The sequence below is a fragment of the Mixophyes fleayi genome, chromosome 3 (genome assembly GCF_038048845.1).
Source record: "Mixophyes fleayi isolate aMixFle1 chromosome 3, aMixFle1.hap1, whole genome shotgun sequence".
Lineage (NCBI taxonomy): Eukaryota > Metazoa > Chordata > Amphibia > Anura > Limnodynastidae > Mixophyes > Mixophyes fleayi.
Genome location: NC_134404.1, coordinates 66,571,762 through 66,577,603, shown reverse-complemented (window position 1 = coordinate 66,577,603; position 5,842 = coordinate 66,571,762). Strand labels below are relative to the sequence as shown.

General features: G+C 42.7%; 1 long non-coding RNA gene across 2 annotated transcripts; it reads left to right on the top strand.

The window, feature by feature from the left end:
- Window positions 1-600: 600 nt before the first annotated feature.
- Window positions 601-1,988, top strand: LOC142142673 (uncharacterized). Of its 2 annotated transcripts, none has more exons than XR_012689273.1 (3): window positions 601-725; window positions 1,211-1,283; window positions 1,852-1,988. It is a non-coding gene; the product is annotated as an uncharacterized LOC142142673 (long non-coding RNA). The 2 variants fall into 2 exon arrangements; XR_012689272.1 differs by having other exon boundaries at window positions 601-733.
- The last annotated feature ends 3,854 nt before the right edge of the window (window positions 1,989-5,842 follow it).

Genomic DNA, 5,842 nt, shown 5'->3' with positions numbered 1-5,842 from the left:
TCCCGTAATCATATGAAGGTTCCACCAGACATCTACAAACGCCTCCATCATAGATTCCAGGTAAAGAGCTGCAAAAGCGCAAAGACATGTTAAACAATTTGGGAAGGACAATAAGCATCCTCCCCTATTCCACCTCTCTTCAGTTCCTTCTACCCCTTCTCCATAATGGTGAAAACATCCACATAAATTCCCTTTTTAATTTTATCCTTCATGCTATTCCTAATTCCCGTTGTCAGTCCTGTATTTGAACAATGCACTACCAGACCCCTGGCTGAACTGTGTCCTACTTCTGCATGTGCCATCTTCCTCTGACTTTTGTTATTGCTAAAGTGTTTATTCAATATTGTAATCAACTTGCGGGATCAGCTATCTCGATCAGAGGAGTCATTACTAGTAGAAGAAATAGGAGGGCTATGTGAATGTGTTGATAAAAAATTCTCTTGATTCATATTCACCACGAGACGCAGCCCCACGCAAAAAAAAACACTTTTTTTTCCTTCTTCTGCTTTTAAATATGTTTGTCAAACAATTGTTACAAGCGGTCAAGGCTCACACATTTGTATTGTACTTAAAATTCACTATTATATGTTTACAGCCATAATAATCCTTGGAAGCCCTTGGGACCTGCGCTTTGTGGATACTTGCAAACCTCGCTGGCCGACCTCTTCAAAACTCCCGCCAATCTGTGGTTCTGGATAACATGAAAAATCTGTGCAGTGATCAAGGTAAACCGGTAACACATGCGCCTGCACAGTTGAGGGGGGGTGGCTGGCTGGGGTTTATAGAAAGAGAATACTGAGAGGGAATTGAACTACTGTGATGGTCCAAGTACAAGGAAGACGTCTCTAAGACATCTTATGTCTGCCATTCTGGCGGGTATCTTTATCGCACAGCTGCATGGGTGGACAGACTGGACCAAAGGTTTCTTAATATCCAAAGCCCTCAAAGGCTGGTCCCGAATGCAACCACCAGGGAAAACTTCAGAAGGCCGGTTTATCAGAACATCCTAAGTAGACTGCTTGTGGTGCTTGGTGATCTCACTGATGGTACTTATGAGACACTGTTATTTTGCTCAGCTTTCTCGCTAGCTTTCTTTGGCGCGTTTAGGGTGAGTGAGTTGGTGGCACAATCAAAGTACGTGCTTGGGAATGAATTGTCTGCTAGGCATTATGTTTATTGATGTTAATTGACTGTTTTATCAAATCCTCAGATCCAAAACAGATCAGTCGGATCAAGGTCAGTGGATATCCACCTTGGCACAAGAGTATCTCTCGATTTGTCAGGTAGGACTGTGTAGCCAATTTGTGGGGTAGAACCCTGGTTGGTTCATGCTGACAGGGCGCCCCTCTCTAAATTAAAATGTTCAGCTATTTTAAAGCATGCGCTAATGCAGGTGTGTTTAGACCCGGCCCTCTATGGCACCCACTCCTTTAGGATTGGTGCGCCCACAGCCGAGAGTGGCTCTTCCATCAGCACCATTAAAACTTTCAGCAGATGGAAATCTGATGCGTACAAATCGTATATCCGACCACATAGATAGGTCACGTAAGCAGTGTCCCACCACATCCCCACCCCGGCAACCCAGGGATTTGCTGTTCATGGCTTTTAGCGGGGGCATGAAGGGAGTTTGTCCCATTTTCTCCCCGGAAACAGGCCTGGTTAGGGGTGAACGTCCGGCTTTTTATGGGTTTTCACCTTCATATGGGTTACCGCTCCTCACCCTTTACCCCACCGCCTCCCCGCTTTCTCGGTGCTATGCTCTTTGTGTAGCAGCTGACGTCTTGTGGATGACCTGGTATGCTGGATCCCTACAGACTGGTATTGATTGGGCGTTTATTCTGTTTGTTGCAGGTTCTACAGCCCAGAAGACTCGTATATGGATTTTAGGCCATTCCTATAATGGTAATAATGATGCCTATTCCCGGTCAGTAGAAATTCGGTGGATAGGTAGGAGGGGTTTAGGATTAGCTTCTGTCGGAAAGGGATTTGTCAACATGGTATTCCAGATGTCATATTAATACATCTGGGGGGCAATGACTTGGGTAAAGGAAAAGCGTTAGATTTGATTATTGCCATTAGAGAAGATCTGTGGACCATTAAGGACCAAAGGCTATTGGTCCTGCTTTGCTGGTCCAATTTCATACCCCAGATGTCCTGGCTGTCTAATATACCAGCTCGTACCATGAAGACCCTCCTGTGAAAGTTAATTGTGCCACTGGGAACATAATTAGAGATCATTGGGAGGGGGGTACATATTGACCACCCATTAATTATGGCTGATGAGGTAAACCTATATCGGCAGGATGGGGTACATTCAAGCAAATGAGGTAGTAATAAAGTGTCTTACAAACAGTGGTCGAAGTGGAAATTTAAAAGTATTAAAAATATAATGGGAATGTAAGTGAATGGAATTTGATTGTTACAATGAAGGCAGTAGGAGAAGTGAATGTACCCTCACTTCCACCACTGGTTGCAATCTTATTAATGATCATATAAATGGTGGCAACTCTGAAGACTTTAAATTCAATTGAGGATAGCAAGCAAGATAAAAAATACAATGATAATGAAAATTATAGTTTTTATTATGAAGAGGATAACATAGCTAGTACTACTCAGTTGTAAAGGAACCAGAAATTCATCACATGCCAAGAAATACTATCTGTTGAACAGGTGTAAATAAGTGCAAGGGAAAGGGAAAGAGTAGTCTCTTGGGTATTAAGTATTATTGCATGTAAAGGATACCGGGAAGAGCAGTCCCAGCAATGTAAGGCTGTACCTGTGCCCAGGGACGGACCCAGACATTTGCCCTACCCGGGGCGATTTTAGGGGGGGCGATTTAGGCCCCGCCCTCTTTCTGTGTTCTAAGGCTGCCGGCGGCTGCACAGTATGTGCAGGTTCGTTCAGCAGTAAAAGTGTGCTGCCCCGCTGCTCTGATTGTGTTTAAAACACAATCAGATCAGCCGGGCAGCATACTGTCACTGCTGAACGGACCTGCACAGTGTGCAGCTGTCGGCAGCAAGCCCCTGCTAGAGGGTGCGATCATGCTCCATGCTCCAGTGACTGCAGCTAGAGATGTTTACGAAACGCTATCAACTTCAATATAAAATACACAAAACATAAAGAACCTCTGAGCACTGTCACAATATATGAAATGAATATATATATATATATATATATATATATATATATATATATATATATATATATATATATATATATACATATATATATATATATGGGGATACTTAATATTCTTGTTCTGTTTTACTTTAACTTGCTTTCTATAATTCTGTTCCCAACACCATCTTCAACCAGATGTAACCCAACTGCATATAGCTCAAAGGGAGACAAATAGCACAGCAATATATGGTGTAGTATATGTGGTTAGAAAATACACCCTGAAAGTGAGTAAACCAATAGGAATAAGTGATATAGAGTGCTTAGAAAAAATCAATTACAAATAAAGTCTAACCAGTGTGTACATAGAGATGAGACTGCAAGTCAGGGCTATGTATTATCACATCAACAATCTAGGCTGCCACATAATGTCTGCGGTCCTAAAATGATATCCAACATTCTTTTGAGAATTGGCTGTGACTCCATATAGCTCAAAAGGCGATATGGTTAATTGTAAATGATCATCCAGGATTGTGTGTGTGTGTGTGTGTGTGTGTATATGCTGCATACGCTGCATACACGATATTCCTGGACCTGGTCACACTATGATTTCCCCCCGTCTTCTCCACCCATCTACTTCAAGGTTCCTACCACTAGTGGAGGGCTCTGGCCTTCACAGCAGCTCTCACCTCTGCAGCTCCATGTGAGGAGGGATTCTGTACTGAGTAGGTAATGCCCACTGCTGATGTCACCAACACTCTGTACAGACCATTCACATAATTAAGCTGTAGCAGTAGCTGCTGCCGTGTACTAGGGTAGTGCTCTGACCCCTCCTACATCAGACATAGGAGCAGGGTAAGAACTACTAGAGTATCAGTGGTGGATGGGAGACCTGTGCCCAGATGCCCATGACTCCCACAGCACCTCAGTAAAACAAAACTATTTGGCTGACGTTTATACAATGCAGAAAGTGTCTTAATAAATAAGATGCAATGCAGAGAATATTCTAGGGACTTCTATACAATAGGGAGAGCATTCTAACGATGGTGAACTCTATATGGCACAGAGTGCATTCTAATTTTGTTTGAGATTATCAGACATGTTCAAATTCTCTCGATTAAATAAAGTCAGTTGCTTCCCTGGTCTTTACTTCATGTCTAACCCTTTATGAAACGGACCTTCCAGGCAGAGCTAGCTACAGTCTCTCTACTCATAAATACAGCTCAGTATCTTCCATTTCCCTCCGACACAAGACTTGGGTGCGATGTAATAGTCTCCACAATTTCTCAGACATCCCTCTCCCATCTCCCACTTGTGTACAGTAACAGGTGGTTCCCTTAGGTACTGTTCCATGATACCTGTTCCACAATCTGTGGTTAGTTCAGGATGTAATGATTTCTTGGTCAGGTGGAAGACATTGTGCATTTACAAACAGGGAATCCTGTCCATTTGGTAAACCCAGTTGTGCACATGCTGGGCTCAGAAGGAAGTATAACATCTAATCTCAGCTTTTCAGTTTGCCATGCACCAGACAAGCATTCTTTGTAGCTCAACAGACAGAAATTGTGCCATTAGACCTGTTTCTGTCTTCTCAAATGTGTTTATGGGAGGCCTTTATATCATTGCTTGGAGTCATTTTCTGCAGCATTTGGTCAGCGCGTGGTCAGCCATTGCACCTGCCAGTGGATCTACACCATTTGCTGCTGCAAAGCCTGGTCTTTCCATCATTCCATCTGTGCTTTAATGTGTGCTTGGTCTCCATTCTGGATAACTGCTGCACCCTGGAAGCCTCCAGCTGAGCAGCTCTAGCCTTTACGGAGGCTTTAATAACATCCTCTATTGTTGCAGCAACATTCTTTTGCAGGAAGTAAATGAACTCCGTGTCTGGCCCTTAAGATTTTTCGTTTTGTTTTTTTTTGCCAGGGTAAATTTTACCAATTGTGTTGAGCTCAGATAGACATCTTCTGGGGTAGATGGTGTCACACTGCTACAGACACCCAATAACAAAGTCGCGGTCCAGCAAATGAAGGTGCTGCTAGTTTTATTTTTCAGGGTATAGTTTAGAAAAATAAAATAACACCAAATTATATGCCTAATTACCTCAATATGTATATGCAATGACAATTATACCACTCTTTAGCCAATCGCTGAGATGTCACAATGAAAGTGCCTCATACTCCAGCAATATAGTTTATGGGACTGATGCAGAGTGGGATGACGATCTTGCGTGAAATCATTGTGTGAGGCGTGTTTAGACAACCGCAGCTCATGCAGACCTGCACCAGCCTCTGTGTATTCAGTTGATGATAATACATGGAGTGATAGAATTCTTTAGCTTTCACATTCAATGCCAAGCCGGGAACTGTATTCCATATGAATGGCAGATGTTATCAAGATGACACTGGGATGGAACTCATGCCAGTTATGTCCTGACTAAGTTCATGGGACTTCTGGTACAAATGACACATACAACAGTAAAAAAGAAAGTATGTAAACTCTATGTAAAGATGGTAAGATTTTCATAAAGTTACTGTCGGGTGCCATAATTCATACACACCAGTGCAGACAGTTACACATTGGTGAAGGGTTAAATGTATGTCTGCTAGATTCTTGGGAAAACATCTGCAGATTCTAGGAACTTGTTATGGTTGTAGCCAAGGTTGGGCTGTGAAAAAGGGACATAAGCCCAAGTCCCCTCCTATCACTATATAAAAGACAGAGAGCA